Source organism: Meleagris gallopavo, chromosome 1, assembly GCF_905368555.1.
Source record: "Meleagris gallopavo chromosome 1, MGAL_WU_HG_1.1, whole genome shotgun sequence".
Classification (NCBI taxonomy): Eukaryota; Metazoa; Chordata; class Aves; order Galliformes; family Phasianidae; genus Meleagris; species Meleagris gallopavo.
Window position 1 is genome coordinate 97,628,905 of NC_139404.1, and position 24,121 is coordinate 97,653,025.

General features: G+C 38.7%; 1 long non-coding RNA gene across 1 annotated transcript in view; it reads left to right on the forward strand.

Annotated features, from left to right (window-relative positions):
• The window catches only part of LOC104913987 (uncharacterized), a 517,821-nt gene that overhangs the window by 460,600 nt on the left and 33,100 nt on the right, over nt 1-24,121 (forward strand). The window contains exons 14-17 of the long non-coding RNA XR_014887668.1: nt 4,645-4,770; nt 12,890-12,999; nt 13,934-13,967; nt 19,138-19,340. This is a non-coding gene — a long non-coding RNA (uncharacterized LOC104913987). The remainder of the gene's footprint in view (nt 1-4,644; nt 4,771-12,889; nt 13,000-13,933; nt 13,968-19,137; nt 19,341-24,121) is intronic.

The following is a 24,121-nucleotide window of genomic DNA, read 5'->3' on the forward strand; positions in this document are numbered from 1 at the left end:
TAAAACAGACTAGTGAACAGACCACATCCTAACAATGTAAAGCTGCAGTCTGCATTCACTTGGAAAAACATTTTGAGTTTATCAGATATAAAGATATGCATCGAATAGGAGGGAATCCCAAGAAGGATAATGTAATCAGATCCAGGGAGAAATGTATTGAGTTCTGTACAGTAGATAAAGGGGAGATTATCTAGAGTAATATGTCTGTATCCACACTTATCTACAAATGTTTGATGAAAGAATGATGCAATAATCCATTAGACATACAATATAAAATCAAGAGGGGATAATGTAAGATAATGTCTGGAAAAAATTTGGCTGTGAAATACAGTAGTTCATTGGGTGGGACAGATTGTCTTAGGCATAGTCGCTGACTTGGCCTGGCATAAAGGTAATGCATGTGACATCTTTTAAAAGGGCAACAGAGATCCCATGCAGAGTACAAAATCCTTAATCCCTACTCAGCCAGGTGGTCCTCATATTGCTTACATGTTCTTTATCCCTGTCTGATGCAGCAAAAGGTTTAAGGATAGGGTTAGGCATGAAATATTCTGGTTTTAGCTACTGGCTACTGCTAGAACTTGTTGGATTTTTAATATGTCCTGAGATCTTTTTTTTCAGGGTTTTAAAGGATTAATGAATCCTTTTTTACTCAAGCAGTCCTAGGGAATCAATAGAAATATTTTCCTATTTTTTCCCATATCAGTGCATGATGACTTCAGAGATTTCAGCTGGTCTAAATTATCACTGTACTGTTCACATCAATTGTACTTAAACATCTGCCAGTTCCATGTGTCCAGCATTTACCAGATTTTCTTGTTGCCCATGCCAAGAAAGAGGAAGAGATCGTTTGCTAGTCCTTTTGATGGCATGGAGTGAGAAAATGAAAAACTGTCTTATGTGATATCTGCAATTCAAGTACAGAGGAGAGGTCAATTATTTCTAGTGTGAAAAGTAAGGTTCCATGTGAAGTTCTTTGATAAACCAGAACACATATGGGACAAAAAGAAAGAGAACATGATCCTCCAGCCCCTCCATACAGCTATTATGCTTGGCCTTCACTACTTGGATTCAAGTGGAAAGCCAAATCAGAGTGGTAAGAAAATTCACCTACACATATTTTTAAAGTGATGCTTCAGATTAAATTGCTTTCTTTTTAATTTGGTTTATGCTAGCAGTGTTGCACTTGGTGAGGCAGCATGACTCCTATCCTCTATCATCTTCAGTTGAGCAGGATCACTCTATGTGTTTTGTTATCATGGAGCGGCTGGAGTGCCGGCCCTTTGTGGCCAGTCCTTCTGTATGCATGTAATTATACTAAAAACCAACAGAGACTTTAACTCTGTAGAAACTGTAGCTTCACTTCTGAATAGCTCACTTGGAACACTAAAATAAAATAAAATTATTTATGTCTGAATTTTGTCATTACATCTACAAAACAAGAAAACTGCTACTGTTGTTACTCTTTCACACACTCCACCATTTATAACCTTAAAGGCACTGAATTTCAGAAATATGAATCTGTAAGCTGAAAGACTGTATTTAACAAAAATGTTCTATGTGTATACAGGTGTATTGTCATAAGGTGTAGTGCTAAGGTTTGATGACTAGAATATAACCAAAATGATTGTTCAATTTTGCCTTAAATTAGCTGAATCAATAGTAAGAGAAAAAAACTGCCTGCAGTATGCATTTTGGTTGATGAGAAAACAAGTTAATTAAAAAAAAAAAAAAGGCTTTAATCTGCCAGCAAGTTTTTCCAGAGGCACAAAAAAAAAAAAAAAAAAGGATTGATGTTACATTCTAGAATAATCGGTCACACTGATTTTGTGGACAAATGTTAATGAATATACAAAAGAACCCAAACTGTTTTCAGCATCGAGCAACAAAAACCCTTTGTGAATTTAATCATCTGGAAAAAAAAAAAAAGAAAAAAGAATGTTTATTTGTTTCTATATAATTTGCAACCATAGTTTTGCCACAAGAAGTGTGTTAAATTGCTGGAAAGCTTTCTGCAATATTAAAAACTGCAATTCTATACCCAGTAGATATCAGAGTGTTGTGGTCCCAGCTCTTCCTCAGTTAATCAAAATGTTCCCTCAGCAGGAATTTTATTATATCTTGTATTAACTGTTTATATCTAACTGAGTGTCATGCATTTTATAGACAGCAAAGTGCTGGTCTCTGAGACTGGCCCAAAGCTTAGTGAAGGCAATAGAAATGCACCCAAAAATTTCAGTGAATTCTGAAGCAGTCTTGCAAAGAGTACAGGCAAAATCTTCTTTTCAGGAGTTATGTCTTCCATGTATACACATCCCATACCCATCATCTTAGAGAAATGTAGTGCTGAAAGAACGTCAGGGAGTTTGCAAAGGTGAGTGATGGTGCATTGAGGTTACACCAAGGGGTTGAGGTTACTGTTCCCAGGTACTGTTCCCATACTTATTTCAAAGTATGGCTGTCAAACATTTTGATGTGGCAAGAAACAAGAGGAAATTTGAACACAATTAAATTAAATTAAATTAAAATTAAAATTAAAACAAATGCTTAACTGTTTCATACAAATAACAATAACAACTTGGAAGTCACAGAACATCAGTTGGACAACAGAAGAATATTAAAGCTTTTGCCATTCTACTGCACAATAAAATGAAAAAAAATATATATCTATATAATGTGGAAATATGTAACTATATTATAAAACCATTAAATTAAAAAGAACTAAAACAATAATGTGGAAGATGACATATGATATTACTTCAGATGTTTTTCCTGACCTACGTGATAATGAAAAAAAGGCAAAAAACACATCTGTAAATGAAAATGACATTCTTAGCAACATTTTAAAATTTGTTTAAGTAAAGCTTTTTTAAATGCTTTGGCTTTGCAAAACTTCAAAGCTCTCCAATTAGCAATTCTTCAACCAATAGTTGCAATGGTTGCAGTGGTTGTGACCAGGAAAGGGCTCTGCATTCCTGCTTACAGCCTATCTGCTATTTCAATAAAGCACCTTAAAGCAACTCACCAAGTACTCTCCAGATGCTACCCTTCTGGTTGGTCCCCAGGAATGAGAGAGACCTGATCTAGAGGTTCCTAACACTGCCAAAGGCAGTGTCCCTTCCAACCTAAGCCATTCTGTGGTTCTGTGATTCCTTCTTTGAGACAGCCCAACTCTGCCCCTTCATATGGAGAGAGGTATAGCAGAAATTCCTTGGTTCTCACTACCAGTCAAGGGTGGTCCCCACTCAGATCAGAGGCACAACTGGCAGAGGGTTTTCTCATGAGGGTTTGGAAGTGTCTGTGGAAATGCAGGAAAAGTGGTAGGCAGCAAAAATGTGTCCAGGACAAGACTTGGCAGTTCTGTATGAAAAGGACAGAGAGCTAAAGAGGTGCTTTATGAGGACAGTGTACTGAATTAGAGAAACTCCTATATCCATCACCATTTTTTTCTCCTGAGGCAACCCTTAAATTTTTACTGACTTCTCAGATTAAAAAGTATCAATGTCTTATTTAGTTCAAATGAAAGATTGTTTCCTTGTAGGATCTATCCTAATAGAGCACCAGTATACAAACAAAGGGGAACTGGTTTTGGATTCAGCCTTAAAAATAGGGTGCCTTGGATATGATCCAGCCATTCAGTGAGAGAGGCAAGTAATCTGCAGTCTGGTCACAGCTTGCTCCAAAATACAAGGAGAGGAGGGAGAGCAAGTATAGTATATATGCTTTTTACAGGATAGCTTCTCGCCAATATAACACAGCTAGATCTTTAGCTGTAAATCTCAGAGCTGCACTCTTTGTTGCTGAGAAACAGCTCTTCGTATAGTGCTAGCTCATTCCTGATCTGTGCTGTGCTTCCAGTAGAGACACCCCAAAGTAAACCTTTTCTCTGTGGCAAATGTTACTGGTTTGTCCCTTAGTCCAGAGTTTTGAAGATGACAGAATCTGATCCTCATCCACTTCAATTTTGATGTAGTAATGGCTATATTCATTGAACATTTTATAAACATAGTTGTCAGCACAGAAGTTTAAAATAAGAAAATTTTAGATGTAGGAAATTAGAAACATTTTAGAATTATTCATGACTAAGAAAGTGAATTTTAAAAAGATAAGGCACAAGAAATTCATAGGACATTTTAAAAGTGTGAGTGATGTTTCTCCAACAGGTCTTCTCATGATTCTCATCTTTTTCTCCTTTCATTTTCTTCATACTGTGCACATCCTTGCGACATCCACTGGGCTGTCTGGCTAGTCAGAAAGCTTTAGGAGTTGCATTAATAATGTTTGTTTTGGCACTGCACGACCTTGAAAGGGTTGTGAGAAAAGTGCAAAAGCAGTCAAAAGCCTTTATCTGGTGTAGTTGCAGGTTTTGTTTTGATATAAATGCTTAATGTAGTTTTCATTATCAGGTGAAAATTTTATTCAGTATGTAATAGTAAGGTCCTGCAATGTCTAAATCTCTTTCAGATGTTCATAAACAATCTTGCAGAACCTTTCTGTGCTTTTAAACAAATGTATCCATTCAAAGATAAATGTACAAGATATGCTGATATTTGGTGGAACGCTTCAATCTGGCTTTGTTTTGTATATATAGAAGTTTGTGTGTCTGACCTTTTTCCCAAGTTGTTTTTGCTCCATCTGTTTTAGCCTGAATTATAATGTCCTCCACATGAATACACACCAAAACTCTTTACAGAGGTCTAGAACTTTCACTGTTACAAGAGTTGAAAATTATGTCCAGGGATAGCAAGGAAACAACAAGCATCATTTCAGGTACAGTATCTTCCTTTGAATAGTGTTGTGAACACATTTATCTTTTCATTCCCTCCCTTTTTTATGGGTATAAGTTTAAGCAGCACTTGGAATGTATGTGGGATGATAAACTAAACCCACAAGGCAGGTTACTGAGATGGAAGTGTGGGGAAGAGTTTGGGTTTCTTCCTCTCCTTGTAAACAGTTATGAACAGAGAGTGAGAGTCAGAGAGCTGTTTTTATTTGTGGTTTTTTTTTCTGATCTTTCTTTCTTGTTGAATAATTTTATAAATTGGCTCTCTGGTAATTGCTACATGGTTTTATATTTAGATATCTCTTCCCTTTTCACATCAATTTTTATGGAAGTGGATAGAACTTGTTGGATTTAGGCTTAAATGAAGGATAAACCTAAATGAAACAATAAAAAAAAAAAAACAATAAAAATAAAACAATAAAAATAAAAATCCATGGACAGTGAAAAATGTTTTAGTCCTTGGAGACACTGCAGAAATTAGTTATAGTACTGAAACAATAAAACAGAAAAATAGAGGGTTTCCAGAAAGGCCAGAATAGGATTGTTAAATTTTAAATTTTAACATATGGACTGCTCACTCCCTGCTCTGATTGCTAGTCATTCCCAGATGGTGTCTTTAGTGAGTAATGGTGAGGGGAAAGGAGCAGGTGGCAATGGTATTTTTTAATTTTTTTTTTTTTTGCATGTATCAAATTTAAATTCTATGTTTATATATATATATGAAAGGAAGACAGAAATGAATACAGGATATATTGGAAAAAATAATACATAACTTGGATATTTGGGAGTAAAATTAAGCAAATCCTATTGTTATGAGCTGATGAGTTAGAACCTGGATTCAGATCTGAGATCCCCTATAAGTGGTGGATAATGGCTTTCATGCACAGCCTTGTCTGGCCCTCTGCATGGCATGCCCCAGCAGCTGCAGGAAGAAGCTGCTCACCAAGATTGCCTGAGTTACTCCTGTGCCCAATACATCAGAGCTCTAAAGCACGTGATTAAAGATAAGTCTGCATGCATGTTTAAATGTGTCTGTTCAGCTGGGAACACTATGCCAGGAAGATAGGGCTTGTGTTTTAGAGCTGGCTATTTGGGTTCACGATGTCACAGTTGATAACAATCTTTACAAATCTAAATATATTTCCTTGCAAGAAGTTTCTCTTTAACCCTTTTTTTTTTTGTTGATGACTAATGCAGGAGTGTGCCATGTCCCAGTTTAGTGAGTGATTATACTCTTAGATTCTGACTCCAGCCTTCTGCCTCTCTCATGTCTGGCAGAAAGAGATCCTATGCCACAGAGCATGTCTCTGTTGCTCCTTGTGCTTGTGTCCAGGTGCCACTAGACCTCAGGATATTTTCAGAATATATGCAACATCTCTTTATGTGATACAGGTATCACAAAACCCTCTTTATCTCCTTCCCATTTTCAGTAGTGACCTAGCTGCTTTTCTCAGCCTTCCAAACTTACTTGTCTGAGAATCTGGTCTTGTAATTTCAAAAATGTACATTAAAAAATATTTTTTTTTTTAAAAGGAAAGAAAATTACCTGTGCTTGTATCTGCTACAGACATAAGTTCTTGGTATATACCCCAATAACTGTCTGAGTCTTTATGAGTATCTTTTGTTACAGTTAGAAATCCTGGATGCCATTTCTGCCTTCCAGCTTTGTGAGCACAATGCTTTACTGAAGTCATTGTTGAAGAGACCAGTAAGGTGTTAAAAGCAACTTATAAAAGAAGGAGTTAAATTTATACTAAACAATCATGGCACTTAATACGTTCATTTTTTTTTTTTTTGCAATTCTAGACAAGACTCAATGGAACAATTAAAAATGTTGAAATAAACCTCAGAGCTTTGTAAAAGCAGCATTGCATAACATACCTCATGATCATTCTAAATCACTGCCATGCAGTGGGTAAAAGCTCTATATTTTTGGAATCCAAGGTAACTTAAAGAGAGTATTGATTTTCCCTTTCCTGAGAAATGAGAATCACATATTAGGAACGAAAGCTGCAGACACAATATAATGACCTTCCTCCTTGACTTCTCTTTTCTAGTACAAACAGAATCGTTTTCATTGCTAGAATGGATATTAAACAGTAAATCTTGTAGCAGTGTATTTGCAAGTGTCTGTGCTTGTTTTATCCAATTAGCATACTTATCACAAGAACAAAAAATGAGTAGATATGGCTTTTAATTTCTGGAGATATCAGCTCTATCCACAAAAACATTGAAAAAACTCCAGCTGGAGGTCTCTTCCATCTGTTTCAGTACTGGAGGGAGGAGGGGTGCTTCCTCCCTGCAATTTTAATGCTGATGCATGATTTAGAGTAAATGGGTAATTTCAGTGAGGGCAGAGGACCTTGGCTGACCTCTATTTTATTCTATGCATGTTTTCGTGGCATAGCCCCGCATATACTTATCTATTAAACAGCATTTCAGGTCACAGACAAGTCAGTATTCTATTTACTGCTTTAATTATATAAAACTTAAAACATACTTATCAATACCTGACACATTACCTTAGGGGGAAATAACCTAGCCATGAAACAGCATGAGAGCTCTACTAAACCTACCTCAAATAAAAGCTTAAGTTTCAAACAAAGCTATTAGGGACAGATTTGTTTTTACACCTGCTGTGCTTCCTTCTAATCACATTTTGTGAAAGTGTCTGAAACAATGGGTTGTAGCTGAATGCATTTCCAACTTTTTGATGTTTAGTTCCTTTCCTCCTGGTTTAAACCAACTGCAATTTCCCCCCAGTTATTACTTAGCTTCAGTTAAAGCCGATCCTGAGTCAGCAATGTGTGTGTGTGCATATGAGCATGTTGTGTGTGAAATGGCATCCTCAACCTGCCTTCTCCCCTTGCTGGGGGAAAAGAACAGTGGGATCCTCACGGTGGGATGTTTGAAATGCATCTCAGGCAGCCATCCACTTAGTCCAGCTGCATGCCAGAGCTGTGGCACAGCACCAAGAGAAGAAAAAAAAAAAAAATAGAAGCATGAAATCTAGAAGCATCACAGCTCATTGTGCTCATTGCTTCTGTGTTGTTTATACATTTGTAAGTGAGCTCATGTTTTTCAAAATCCGAGAGTTGCCTGGCAATGCACACTGGTGGTGAAGAACACAGTGGCTAGCAATTTGAATTAATTTGAATAAGATGATTTTAAATTCCTTGTTGGCATCTTCAGTGCTTCAGAGAGCATCTCTCTTTTGTAAGAGGGATAAATAGACAGGGAGAGAAGATGTTTTGTAACTTTGAACAAGGAACTTCATTAGAGTTGAAAAAGGAACTCGCTGTAAGCAATTTTGTTCTTCTTTTTTGCTCTTGACTGGGTTGAAGAGCTTTTGACTATGATCTTGGCTTCCTACTACAAATCTGGCTACCTGCCAGAAGAAGGAGCAGTCAGTTCTGAGCATCTTGCTCCTTTGGATGACTGATTCCCAGCCGCACTGGTTCCTGTTCAGGCCAAGTGGACTTTTCTCCTCTCTGAAAAGGCTCTGATCCTCTACCAGGCACTCCTAGGGTGGTTTAGCAATCCAGGTCATTTTAACATCAGCCAAGTCTTGACACTCTGCATGCATTGATGTTCACTTTTGTTAGTCTTTTCATTCTTGGTCAGTTTTATTAGTTCTCTACATCATGCTTTCTGACGAGACAATATGTAAGTCAAAGATGAGAAAACTGCAGAGTTACTGAACAGAAAGGAGTTTATTTAAGGCACAAGTTCATCTCTGTTGCAGGTAGCATTGCTTTGATGTATGTATGAATAGAGAAGATGAGTTCACTGAGAACTCCTGCGTAACACTAACATGTCACATGAGCTCCAGTTCAACATCTTGGGAGATATGGCAGTTTTCTGTTAACTGTATTCCATGTCTAGCTCATTATATGACATATAAAAGATTTGATGTGACATGTCTAAAGTATAACGTTTCTAAAGCTTGTACTTTAAAAGACTGTCATCCATAATCTGGCTATTATATCAAGAAAGATACTTCCATTTTTTCATGATTGGATGTCTAGATCTAGTATAGCAAAACATATGGAAATCCAATGAATACACACAATAACGAGTAACACATTAATAAATATGTTATTTCTCTGCACAATTTTTTCAAAGCCCTACAATATCATAGTCAGACTGGAAGGTTCATCATCCTTAATTGACTTCCCAGTGATGTTATTTACTTTCATGTGTTGAAACAGAGGCATGTTTTGGAAACAGTATTGCAGATTGGAAAAGGGAATGCGGTCACTGAACTTTGTAGATGATTTCATGTGTCTTCTGTGACTGGGAGTGCTAACTGTTGTTCCCAAATTGCCTTTCTCTTTTTTTCTTTTCCCAAATGGGAAGGTTTTGGTTCTTGCATTTCCCAGGTCATAGATGCTTGAGATTTTTCAGGAAGTAATTATAGAAAAAGGTGTGAGCAGCCAAAGACAGCCACTGAGCAGGCAGCAGTAAACACAAATTGCAGAATATAAGGCTGAGAAAGCCATGGAAAAAACATCTTGAGTATGCCTACTGGGATCCTGGGAAAATGATGATTATTCTCTCAAACAGCAGAAGACTTAGGAAAAGTGCCTTTATCGAAAAAGGTATTTGGGAAAAGCATTGGGAAAGGATTCACATGATTGGAGACTAAAAGTAAAATGAAACTGTGGGTAGAGAAACATAAGTGCAGATCACAAAGACTTTAGAAAAAGCCTTCACGAGACAGGAGTCACGAGTTTCATGTGGGAGTTTTCTGGGAGAGCTTGCAAAAGTATCTCTAGCTAGGGGCTTGGAGCACAAGCCAAGCTCAAGGGACTAGCTGGCTGGAGCTGGTAGAGCACATGGAAGAGCCTCTGGGCCAGATTATTATGGAAGGAGGGGAGCTGCTGCTGCTTGATTATTTTGGCCTACAGATAATTAGACTCTCAGGAGGGAATTCCCCTTTAGCTTCAAGGGGAATATAACATTTCCGTGGAATGCTGGAAGGTCTGGCATGCCATGCTTGTTGGAGAGACTCAACCATTTGCAGTGGAAACTAAGGCAATGAGCATACTGATGAAATTGGATAAATTCATATTATTTCTAAAAGTGCATGTTTAGCCATGTCTTTGATTCTTTTCCTATCTACCACCATCTGATGATCTTATCAATTCTGTTACAAATGTAAAAGGGCTGCTCTGAAAGTAATGCCTCCTATTTTATGTTGGCCCATGATAGCAGAGGTGGATGGAGGTGGTATGGCAGTAGAGGTAGAAACTTCCCGCCAATATCCTGTTACATTTTGTTGCTGCAAGACAGATGGTAGCAGAAGGGCAGTCTGACAAAATGGTGTCTGACATAGAAGTGTGGATGAAACAAAGGGGTGCAATTGAATTCCTTCATATGGAAAAAAAATTGCACCCATTCATACTCATTGACACTCACTGAATCCATAATGGAGACCAAATAGCGGATGTGAGCACAGTGAGGCAGTGAGTGGTGCATTTCAGCAGTGGCAGCAGTAATTTAAGATACAAGGCATGTTCCAGATAGCCACGCACATATGTCATGCCATGAAATGAAGAGTGTCTCAATCAGTTCGTGTGCAAATTGACAGATTACAACCAGGGAACTGTGTATGAACTGTCCTACCACACCCAATGCATAGTTTGGGTTTGACACCTTCTGACTTCCATCTGTTTGGGTGGATGAAAGATGGAATGCATGAGCAATGTTTTCTTAGCAGCAATGACATCATAGTGAATGTAAAACTGTGGGATACCTTCATTGGTGCAGATTTTTATGAGCACAGCATGCAGGCTCTTGTTCATTGCTGGCAAAAAATGCATAGCTAATGGTGGTGACTGTGTCGAAAAATAGTGTTTTGTAGCCAAGAATTTGCTCTATCAAATAGTGTTGTTCTGCTCTTTGTATCTGTTGTAGTGTCTGTGGAATTATATAGGATGCATTACTTTCACAGCAACTCATGCAATTTGTCTCTAATTATCTATCTGTGTATTTCAATGCCTTTTAATCCTGTTACCAGTAGGATGTATCAGTTTATGCAGAATGCTAAATAGAAATGAGGATGAAATCTACCATTACAGTAAAGAAGATGAAAACTACAAAAAAGAGCCATCATATTTGAGAACATGAGTAGAGTAGCTGTAGTCAGGAAAATTTGTCTCTGTCCCTATATAACACAGTTAGAGAGATTTTGGCTAGGGCTCGTATCTTCCTAAAAGCCTTGTGTAAACCATCAGCAGGCCAGCAAAACTTTGTATTATCTTTTGGACTTTCCCAGCATGACATTCCCTAGACTCTTTTCACACCTGATTATTTGAACAACTAAAACTAGAAATAGCCACCTTACTGGGACTTTATTTAAATTCTGTTGCTGTTCCCTTAGGATATCCATCACTTGTTAGACCTCCTAGGAGGAAGCTCAGTGATGCATCCATCAGTTTACATTTCCTGCTCTAGGATTTTCTGTCAATACAACACAATAATATTGAGGTAAATTATAGGCATTTTTACACTGCAGAGTTAATTAATATAGTTCAAGATGATGAGTTCCCATTTGCTGCTTGGAAAACCAGATCTGTCTGAAGCACAGAGCATATTGGAACTTCTAAGATACATGGCTTTTGTCTGAAAAGGAGGCAGATAAGAGTGAAACCTACCTTTTTGCAGGAAGTTCAGAGACACTGGGATGATATAAAAGGTATTTTCCTGCTATTTTTGGATAACTAATGAAACAGCCATTACTGGATGCTTTTGAAGATTGTACTGGGGCTTAGATTGCCATTAACAGCAATGTCAGATGTGAGAGATGGATAATTTTTTGTTAAAGCTGAGTGTGGTTATGTCATTGGTGTCCAACCTTTTTGTTTGCCTGGTAGCACTGAGTGAAAGGCTGTCTTGGGCTGCATACATGTAGGTCACTCCAAAAGAAATGCCTCCTATTTATCTCCATGAAAACAACAACAGATATAAAGAGCACAACATGGTTTGATTGTGCATATTCTCAACTATAAAACACTGTTTTTTCCATAGTCACCAAAATGAGCTATGCATTTTTGCCAGTAATGAACAAGAGCCTGCATGCCACATTTGTATAAATCTGTACCAGTAGAGGTGACCTACCGTTGCTTTCATCACTGCTGAAATGCACTACCTCCTGCCTCACTGCACTCACACTCACTTTTTGGCCTCTACAAGCCGTTGATATGAAAGTATCAATGAATGTCAATGCATGAGATTTTTTCTGCTTGGGAGAAAAACAGCAGTGCTATCTGTGCTGGGCAACATGCAGCCGAAAGGCCACAGGTTGGACATGTATGGGTTATGCCTTAAGTTATAAAGTGAAAGTCATCCATTTTGATAAGAAGCATAACACTTAGGGTTGTTGTTGTTTTTTTTTTCATTAACACATGAGGATGAGCGTTTGTACTAATCTTACTTCTAATTGCAGAACAGGAAATAGTAATGGATAATTTGTTACTGTTGTTAAAATTGATAACATTTGCCTTAAAGGAATATTGTACACAGGCCTCCTTAACCAATCTTATTGTGAATACTTCCTAAGACACACCAAAAACTGTTTTTCCCTAGATCTAAGCACTTGTGAGGCCATGCAGGTAGGTGACACAGGGGATCCAGCAGGAGTCACAAGACAGAAATTCTCTCTGAATTCTCTCTGAATGAAAGATCGCATCTGTATCCAGGAATAGAACTGAGGTTGCACAGTCAATGTTGGTTTTGCTATTTTTTTCTAATTTTTAAGTCTCTGACATATCAACTGCAATGGGAATCCCCTTAAGTACTTTTAAGTATCTTGAACGTGAAAAAAAGGGGGAAAAAAGTTTACTTTTTTTTTCTGTACTCTCACCTGTCATGAATGAAGCAAAGACTTTCAGACTTATTACTTACAGTGTTACCATTTGAACCAGCTATAATGTCATTTTAAACAGTAAGTATTTTGAAATAGGTATTCTGTTCCAGTAGTGTGTTCTGCAGATCCATCCTGCTCTGCTGTTCCCTTTTGCTGCTGTTTTCCCTATTTATAGCTCTTGTTTCTGTCCTGTATCTCTTTCCTTTCTCTCACAATTCTCATTGCTCTTCTCCTAGTCTTGTCCTACTCTCTTGTTCAGATTGGTTCTCCTAGCCCCGGTGCCTCTCAGCTATTCTTGATTCCTGAAAGACTTCATCTTGCTCAAGGAAAGAGAAAGTCACCACAGGTAACATATAGCTCTCCCTTAAATCTCTAATTCAGATCTGCCTGCTTTGACATGCCTATGAAAAACACTTGGTGGCAGTTGGATGACCAAGGTGCTGTGCCTGCAGTGAATGTCACTCGTCCACAGTTCAGATACATCTCACCACAACCTGTCACTCCATGAACTTCATTTATCTTGCCCCTTATCATTAACTTAATTATGAGCACAAACAGTTACTTTCTTGTACAGTGCCTGCAAGAAGCAGGACTGCAGCAGCATGGACTATGGTAATATTTTAAAATGCATGCCACCACCACAAATATATCATCTTTGTAAAAGCCCAGGGATGAGAATGTCAGGAATGAAGCTGCGGAACAGATTGGTTATTTCCTGTCATCCTGCCTCTCATCACTTTCTGAAATCCACTTGCCCCAGAATATTCAGCAAAATTATCTTTCAGTCTGGTTTTTCAATAGCTTCAAGGTGACCGAGGGCATGAAGTAACCCTGAATCACTCACATGCTTGTTTAAGAATGTAAAAATTCACCTCTCCCTCTTGTCTTACGTGTAGTCCTTAAGCATCTGCTGAAACACCAAGCATAACAAGCTGGGCTACTGAGATGGTTTTGCTTTCATTGCTGTTACAAAATTTTAATTGAAATTGAAAAGCTAGCTTTTCAGACACATGGGAGTGTCTGTGGATAAGTTTCACCCTTGTTTAGATCTGTTTTTCTCCAATAGCAGTGTTAATAATAAATACATTTGAAATTTCATTTTTTCTATTTATCAAAATAAGAAAAAATGGCTTCTAAAACTGTTATTTTTAAATAGTGTAATTGGTTTGTTTTTTTGTTTTGTTTTGTTTTTTTTGTTGTTGTTTTGTTTTGTTTTGTTTTGTTTTGTTTTAACTTTCTCTGCTCATTTTCAGTTGCTCTGTGTGTTTTACTTGTTACAGTGTGTTGCATTCCCGGAGGGCCAATTACATTCTGGTAAGGCTGGATGACCAATATTGTGAATAATAGTTTTTTTACTCTTGAGATTTAGTGCTATTCATATATTGAGCATGCACACATGCACACACACAATCAATCACAACTTTTCATGTTTTATTTTCAGAGTACAAATAACATTCAAACACATGCTGCCAATCAGATTACTGTCATTTTATGTGGCTGTGGGTTTTAGAATATCTACATGCAGTGATTTAGATTACTTATAGTGTAGATGATACTTAACTTGCGACAATACAGCAAATGCAAAGAATTTAAATTTTATTTTGTCTTTCCAATTTCTTAAGTTGGTCTTTAGAACTAACTTAAAATTTTACAGCCTTAATGCTGAGAGAAAAGGCATGCATTTGTCTGAAGCTATCTGCTATAGCTAGGTATTATGCCACATACAGTCATATGTGCTCCTTTATACGTAATTTCTGCAGTTGGCAAAAGGGATGGAGCTGGTGAGGAAAGGAGAGATGAATTTATAAGACAGGATTTTATCGATGTAATTAAACATCTTTTGGATTTAAAACAGCAACTAAACTTTTCTGGAATTATGTTGCACCCCCAAACTTGCACCCACCTTGGACATGGCAGATTTGCAGCATGGTTCAAGCTTAAAACAATATATATTTAATTCCCCCTTCTGCTACAAGGGACTGGGGGCTGCTTTTTTGAAAACAGGTTTCTAACATCAGTAAACTTGACATTTAGAGAAGGTCTCACCCATCCAGCTATAAGTGAATTTTGAAAAGAGTAAAGTTGAATCCAGCACCTCTACACAAATATGCAAGTATCATGAATTACATTTTCCAGCTTTTTTTTTTTTTTTTTTTTTTTGTGGAGAAATCTACAAAAGCGATCTGCAAGATCACTTTGGAAACAGAAATGGCGAAAAAAAAGGGAAGTATGACTTCACTTAACCTTTCTTTCCCATCACTCAGAGCCCAGAAGAAGAAAAGAAGAAAAAAACATTAACTAACAAAAGCCTCATTCCTACCACCACCCCGTTTCCCCACGCTCTGGCCACTGAGCTCTGGCACTGCACTGCTCTGCATAGGGGCACCCACCGCCAACAGCAACCCTTTGATCTCTCACTCACCCTCCCAGAACAAATCCTGGCCAGCACAAGCAGTGAACCAGTGACATCTGCCAGTTCAGTGCAGTTTCTTTCCTTTTTAATTGCTGTGACATGTTTAGAAACCCTGTGTGCCAAAGCATGCATTGCATAGAGCAATTTTTCCCTATTCCATAGGCCTTGGCACATGTCCATCAACAAAGGAACACCTATCATGCTGCAGATGGATGCTTCAAATGTGGACAGAATGAAACAGTATTTGTACATCGAACTCATGGAAAGTTCAGTGCTTCCAAACCATTTCCAAAGTGCAGAAAGCACTTTCCTCTTTCTCTCATGACCTAGATGCCAGTAGTTGGTGTCCTTGTTCATTGCAGGGGAGTCGGACCAAATGGCCTTAAAAGTTCCTTCCAACTCTAAAGATTCTGTAATTATATGATATCAGTGCACCTTATACTACTGCATTAAGAATAAAAATGTACATTTTTCTTATTACTGAGGTCTTATGGTTCATATGTCAGTAGAAGGCTAGATTAAAAGAAAGAAAAACCTAAAGAAAAAAAACACTACTTTTCTTCATCCGTTTTCATTCTCAGTTTCTTTAAAAATGAAGAAAAAAAGGTCTCGAATTTGTAGCCTAGTAAGTGTGTTTCAAAGTTTTAGAAATGTTACATTCTGTTTGGTGATGAGCAAAAACCTAGATACTGTGCCTCAGTAATTGTTTCTATGCTTATTGCTTTCAGCTGTGTCAATGGACCTGCTGGTGAGCATGCTGAATTTTACAGAAACACAAATATTTTCACAAAGTCATCACTTGCTCAGAATGTAGTGTAAGGAGGTGAAAAAGAAAAAGAAAAAGAAAAAAGACTCCTGCAAAAACTGAGCAAAGTACAGTTATGAACCTTTGATCAGAAGAGTGGACCCACTGCAGACAGCATGTTTGCAAATAGATGCCTCCTGTATTTGCTCTGCTGTAACATCCCCTTTGTGTTTACTCTTTATAAGTAGCCAATTGAAAGAGTCCTGGGGCAGGAATATTTGCAGAAACATTAATTTTTAAGGAAATATTGCAAAATATTTGCACGCAGCAAGTTTTAGACGTGGAGTCTGACCACTTGCAAGCAGAACTGTGTTCTGGACATTGTTTTTATCCAGTCAGGGAGTAGGTACTCCTGCTTCAAAGAAAGAGTGTCTGTAGATTTGATGGCCTGAGCATTGTCCTTGCCCAGATGCACTCTGACAGTGGCAAAGGAACCTCAGTGAGTTTTATCTCCCTCTTTCATCTTCAAGAAATGTGCAATCCCACCCAAGAAAAATATGGCTGCTTGTCTAAGTCCAGCCTACTTCATCAGAAACAGCCTCTGCTGCATTTTGAGCTTTGAATTCGTGAAGAGTCTAAGGACATGGAATTACTTGCAGAAATGATACAGCAGATTTTAAAAAAAATGATCCAAAAAAAAGTGACGTAAATTCAAGGGATTTGCTAAATTACTTCGGCATTTATTTACGCAGCTCTTAAAAGTAGTTAACATTTATAATCTTATACTTAGAAATGAAATATTTAAATATATTTTTAAAGCTCCTTTCCTGAGACCTCATAAGCTGTACTTCAGTCTGGAGAGACTTTCTACAGCTGAGTTATAAATCCCTGTAAATAAGGGATTTAAAAAGGAAAATCTGACAGACTTTCATCTATATGTAGGACCAATAGTTTCCATGGAAAGATAATGTTCTTGTCTTTCACGTTTTCCCCCGTTGTCATCCCTGATTTCAGCCTTTTTGGCTGTTTGTTTTCAGTCCCTCCTTTTGTTTGTTCCATGACTTCTGCAGATATCAGATGGGCTCTCAACGCTCCAAAGGCTCTGGGAACACCACAAGCAACATTACACTCAGGCAGCAGTGCAGCTTTTTCTCCATAGGTGGCAATTGAATATAGTTGTATAGATTTATGCAGAAGAGACAGAAAATGTTTGGTGAATGTTTGTAAGGGCATGAGAGCACAGAGGTCAGCACAGTTGGGAGACAACAGAACTGCTGCAGGAAACAGCCTGGGCCAAAGACCTATCGCAAGGCCAAAAAGAAAACATAAAAAGTTAAGTTGAGAGAGAAAAGTATCACTTCTGCTGGTTTCCAGCCTCTGAGGAGTGTTCATTTGTTGCTGTTGAAGTCTCCCTAAGCTCTCTGGCTATCAGCACTGAGAAGCAGTGTTAGGACAGGACAGGCTCTTTATCTGAGTTCCCAGTGTCTAAGCAGCTCCATGCAGTCCAGCGGCAATATGGCTCTTTGTCTCCCACCCTCTCATCCTCACTAGCACAAGCAGCAGCACAAGATCAGATGTGCTAGCAGGCAGCCAGTTTAAATCTGCAAATATCGTTCAATTAATATGGTGAGCTGCTTGCTGCATGCCAAAAAAGCATAATAACACATGATAAGGAAAGAACAAAGGTGTACTAAAAAAGAAAACTATCACAGAAATATAAGAAATCTGTTTTCTAGTGGAACAACAGCCTGAATAGTACAGTGTGATAGTGCTTCATTTTTATTTTTTTCCTGTCCTGAAGTTAGCAAATGGCATTTACAGATATGAAAAGAAATGTTGAGATTTAAGCTAGCACAGTGTCAACTGGGATTTATGGTTTTCAAGACTGTCCCGAGTTGACCTGTGTCCAAGTTTTCTATTAACCAAATGGCCAAAGTTCACAGGGGTCTGGGTATGTTGAGAATTTATTTTGGACCATACTTGATTTTACTTCTATTTTCAGACATGCCCAGAAATTCTGTACGGATGATAAAGTCAAGCTACTTTTATTATCATTCTCAGTTATCAGTTCACAGGAGGGACAGTTCAATGGCTTCTGGTTGAAATATAAGCCTTGTATATATTTTCATTTTTATTTTTTCCCCTCTCTATCTCAAAGGAGAATGAAACTGTGCCTTATTCTAGCTCACTCCTCCCAAGGTCAGTTGCAAATTTTACTGATCTTCTGCCTGCCAGAGGTGATGAGGGAAGTTAAAGGTGCTATCTTTCACAGTAGATGTTGGTCCCATGTCCATTTAAAAACTTTGTAGGATTTCTGCCAGGATATGGGTAACTAGAATCTATCTTGATTAAGTACTTATGTAAGTTTAAAAGTGCAACCTAAATCCCTTTTCCTCAAATCACAGTGCTACACTGAGATATAGTATTCTTTTTATTCCCAGACCTCCACTGCTCTCAGACACAGAACAGCTGGTATATTTTCTCCTTGAAATGGGTGAAGTGCTTTCTTCATTTACAAAATTGTAAAAGCTTTTGGACTGCTATAATGAATGGGATGCACAAGTGAAGCACACTGTAAAAATAACAAAGAAAAGAAAGTACCTTTTATGTTCTCTTTAAACCCAGAGCTTCTCTGTGTGCTCTGAACCTGCAAGTGCTATTGACTGGGAGATCAAGGTGCCGAGCCTGCTGGTGATTAAGCACTTTGTATTTACTGGTATCCCACCAGCTAATCAATTCTCCCAGCCCTCCATGTTCATTCCTATTGCCCATTAGAACTATTATGCTTCACAGTCTCCTGTAATGATTTAAATATCAGACAGTTCAGTCTGTTGCCTGTCCTAAAAAATTTGGCTAACCAGAAAGGAACATGTTAGCACAGAAGAAAAATCCAATGGTATTTCCTAAATAATTTATTTTCTTAGAATTAGAAAGGCAAAAGAGGTCTAAAAGATTAGATCACAATTCCGTTCTTGGAGTATTCTTGTAAATTATTGCTGAATATACATCTATAGATAGTGCATATACCCATTGGAGTCAGTCTCCATTTTTGTCCCATACACTGATTCCTCTCATTTATCAATACCTGTACTTGCTTCAAATCAAAACTGATGTGGCTGCACTACAATTCAATTTTAAAGCAGGGGATACCAAGGGAAGTACATTTTGCAAGACATTTGCAGGTTTAGTCCAGAATGACACCTGATGACTGTGCTTTTCAAAGCAGGACTCGCTGCTCTTAGGATATCAGACAGCTGGCCCACTCAGGTATTCAGCTATCTAATAAAAAGTGATTTCTCACATAATTTTCTCTTTTCTCATTTAAGGCTGGAACATAACACTGTGTGTGGATTGCTCATTTAGGTGCAACCTTCCGGTGGAACTAAGGTGTGGTGCCAACCAAATCTACAGTTTTCAAAGGCATTGCTGAATAGAACTGCAACACATTAACTAAGCCCAGAAATCACCAGTATTAAAATTGCAGTTACGTGGACCAGGAGGTGTCAAGAGCAGGACATACAGAAGAAAGGTGAGTGTTTTACTCATTGGTAAAAATGGGTAGTTGCTGGGGAAGGAAGTGAAACACCAGCAGTAAGAGCAACTAAGAACATGCTTATTCCTCTATCTATGCAAGAGTCTGGGAAAAATGGGTATCTTCTGCTAATGTTGGTCGGGGAAAGCAGGGCTCCCTCAACAGCATTTCTCAGCAAGGCAGCACAACTATTTGTTGTAGTTCAGTTTATTTTATTCTTCTCCACATGGCAATTCTTGCTAGTCTGGTGAAAAACCATAAGCTGGTATAGGGGTTTGGCTCTTGCTATCCATCTTTCTCTCACTGCTGAAACCAGGAAGACAGGAGGTATAAGCAGTAAAGCTCAGGACAGTGAAGGGTGGCACCTTGGCAGAAAAGCAGCTGCTAATTTAGCAATTCCAGCTCTGAAATTACTAACATCTTAGCCAGATGATAACTTGTACTTAGTTGAATGGGCAGATAAGCAAGATGAAAGGTGCTGAAGATCTGCAGTAGCTTTGATGTGGTGCTTCTTACACAGGCTCTTTTGAGGGTAGTAAAAAATGGCATAGTACAGTCATTTGGTGAACTGGAATTTAATAACATAGGATATAAGAAGGGATATTTATTTTTTAAGGATTTGGTGTCTGAGAACAACACAAACAGTTATGAAATCTGTTATGAAATTCTGCAATAGTGTTATGGACACTGACCTTGATTCTTTTATCTGACACCAATCAATTAGAACAATTACATCTTAAGTTCAAGGAAAAATGAGGGAGTGATGTATTTTGTGGCATTTGTTTTACTTAAGTATTTCACATACCTGTTTTGGCCACCATTCCAGCATAATATGACTGATTGTATGTCAGTGCCTGTAAGACAAAAGCTATAGGATATGTGCTTTTTACTTTCTGCATACCTTGTGCAAATACTACTCTTAGTGACTTCTGCAGTGGTTCAAAACAAGTACTTAGCAATTGCTCCACTCTGTCATAGAATCATAGAATCACCAATGCTGGAAAATACCTCTAAGATCATCCATTTCTACCACCAATATTTCCCCACCAAACCATGTCTCTTAGAACTACTGTTCCTTGAACACCTCCAGAGGCAGTGACTCAATTACCTCCCTGCATAGTTCATCCCAGCACCTTTTGGAGAACAAATTTTTCCTAATATCCAACCTGAACCTCCCTCGGTGGAATTTGATGCCATCCCCTCTTGTTCTGTCACTGTTACCTGGAGGAAGAGGCTGAGCCCCAGCTCACTACAATCTCCTTTCAAGTAGTTGTAAAGAGCTACAAAGTCTCCCCTGAGCCTCCTCTTCTCCAGACTGAACAATCCCAGCTCCCTCAGCTGCTCCTCATAAGACTTGTACTCCAGGTCCCCCATCAGCTTTGTTGCCCTCCTCTAGCCACACTCCAGGGCCTCAATGTCTTTCTTATAATGAGGAGCCCAAAACTGAACATAGTACTCAAGGTACGTCATCATCAGAGCTGAATACAGAGGGATGATCATCCCCTTGCTCCAGCCAGCAGCACTATTTCTGGTACAAGCCAGGATGCCATTGGCTGTCTTGGCCATCTGAGCACACTGCTGGTTCATGTTCACCAAGCATTGACCAACATCCCCAGGTTCATTCCCTCCACATAGTCTTCCAGCCACTGTGCCCAAAGCCTGTAGCGTTGCCTGGGGTTGTGGCCAAAGTGAAGGACTCAGCATTAGGTCTTGTTAAACTCCATCTCATTGGCCTCAGCCCAGCTACCCAACCTGTCCAGATCCCCCTGAAGGGCCTTCCTACCTCCAGACAGATCGACACTTCCTCCCAACTCGATGTCATCTGCAAACTTACTGGGGATGCACTCAATCCTCTCGTCTAGGTTAACAATAAAGATAATAAACAGAATAGGCCCCAGTACCAACCCTTGGAAAACACTACTTGTGACCAGTCATGAGATGGATGTAAATCTATTCATCACCACTCTCTGGGTCTGGCCATCCAGCCAGTTCTTTACCCAGCAAAGAGCGTACCTGCCCAAGCCATGGGCTGCCTTCTTCTCCAGGAGAATACTGTAGAAGACAGTGTCAAAAGCTTTGCTAAAATCTAGGTAGACTATATTGGCAGCCTTTCCCTCATCCACCAGGAAGGTCACTTGATCACAGAATGATACCAGGTTCATTAAGCAAGACTCCACAGGCCTCTGACTGTGATCATCTAACCAATCGTTTATCCACTGAACAGTCCAGTCTTCAAATCTTTACTTCTCCGATTTAGAGATAAGGGTGTGGTGCAGGACCATGTCATAGGCCTTGCACAAGTCTAGACAGAGGACATCAGTTGCCCTTCCTTGGTCCACCTACGCCATTATTCCATACAGAAGGCCACCAGATTGGTCAGGCAATATCTGCCCTTGGGGAAACCATGCTGTCACAGATAACTTTGCATGTGCCTTACATGTCTTGCATGTGTCTTAACATAGCTTCCAGGAAGGTCTTTTCCATGATTTTCTCAGGCACAGAATTGATACCGACCGACCTGTAGTTTTCTGGATCTTCCTTTCTAAAAAATGTGAGTTGTTTTTTCCCTTTTCCCTTTACTGAGTGCCTCGCCTGACAGACACAACTTTTTGAACATGATGGAAAGTAACATAACAACTACATCAGCCAGTTCATTCAGGACACTGAAATGTTTATCAACAGGTCCCATGGACTTCGGCACATTCAGTCCCATCAGATGGTCTTGAACTTTCTCTTTGCTTACAGTGGGAGGGATTTTGCTCCGACAGTCTCCATCTAGAGGTTCAAGGTTGTGACACGTGGGAAGCCTGACTGCCAGTGAAGACTGAAGTTAAGAGCTTCTTGAATACATCAGTGTTCTCCATGTCTGTTGCAGCCATTTCTCCCTTCTCATTTATCAGAGGTACACACTGCTTGGCCTTTCTATTCTGACCAATGTACCTACTTCCTTGCTTCCACTGTCATGTCCTTCTTTTCTCTCTGTTTGACCAGCAGGTCTTTGATAAGCCATGCCATGCATTTCCTGCCTCTTCTGCTTGATTTCTTAAGATGGCAGAATGGAGAGCTCTAATATTCTCACAAAGGTGTCATTAAAGAGCTGCCAGCTCTGTTCTATTCCTTTATCCCTAAGCACAGTTTCTCCTGTGGCTGATGAAAGATGGCCTCGTCAATAGGCTCCCCTTGATCAGGTGGCCTGTAATAGAGCTCAAACACCAGATGTCTTTTATCTGTCCAGTCCCTGATTTTAACCCACAAGTTCTCAACCTGATCACAGCTGTTTTTTAGAGGTAGCTTTTCAGAATCTATCCATTTTTTTAAGATAGAAGGCAGCTCATTTGCCCCTCCTGCTCTGCCTATTTCTTCTAAAAAGCTTGTTGCCTTCAATCATAGTATTCCAGTAGTGTGGTACATCCACCCTGTTTTCATAATAGCAATTAAGTCATAGCTTTCTAATTACACCATGTCTCCCACTGCCTCCTGCTTATTTCCCATGTTGTGTGTATTGGTGTACTTCAGGTACAAGGCACTTCAGCTGGGCTACTGGCTGTGTTACCTTATTGGAGGAACCCTTCCAAATTCCCTGGTGACAAATCTGAGGCTTTTTCTGCTGCTTCATAAAGTGACAGTGTTCCCTGGCTCTTCTTTGTCACACAGAAGTACAGCTCTTTCCCCTGTCAAATCTTGTTCAAAGCTCTGTAGGTTGCTAGTGTTTTCTCTTGGTTGTTTAATTTTGATGCAGTGCCTAAAAAAAACATGCAGCCAGCCAGCTCCCCCAAGAAAATGGTGTGGTGAATGTATTAAAAAATGTAAGCTCCTGAAATGGACCTCGGGACAGCCAATAAATACTGGATGAGCACATCTCTGTGCAAAATATCTTTCTTGTAGCCAAGTCATGCTCTCTATTGAGCTATAGGTAGCAGATGGCTCTGGAAAAAAAGCATATTGGGCAGAATGCCACAGGGCATTATTAAATTCTTCATCTCACAAAAGGATTCACATGAATTGCTTTTCCCTTCTTGGGTCATATAAACTGCAGTGTGTGACTACGCACAAAGAAACTCAACTGAAAATTCTAGGGCCATCAAATAGCTAGAAAGTATTATCTTTAGGAAAACAGCTAGTGGTTATGAGTTTTAGGTTATCCAATGGATTCAGTGTCATACTTTAAAAAAAAAAAAAAGGCAAAATTTCCTAAAACATCTTGCATTTAAGAATGTTGTCTTTGTTGTTGCAAACACATTATTGTATAATGAGGAAGAATTTATAGAATATAATATATAGCAATAATTTGTCTGTGCTAATATGCTGGTGAGCTTTGACTTATCAAAGTAAATCTCATAATCAGCTTTAACTAAAGAGTATGGATGCATCAGACCACACTTGGTCTGACTCACCGGTTTGGTCAATTGATTACAGAACAGATCAACATAGACTGCATACTTGATTTGGACCATGTGGGCCATTTGCAGTGTCAATTTTTACTGGCATTTAGTTATTTCACTTTAACTTTTTAAATTTCTGTGATTTTACTTTTGTTATGTTTTTAACAATAATAATAGTAATAATAATAATAATAATAATAAACATTCTGAGTATCTAACTGAGAAAAAATTCTGCAACACTGTCTTCTTAGTAGAGATGTGATGAAAATGGTTGTAGTTTCTTCTAAATTGTGCACAGGACAAATTCCACATTTAAGCCCTTCAGCATCCAATATATCAGTTCCTATTCACATTTATATTCACATTTACATGTAGTCAAGCTTACCTGGCTGCACT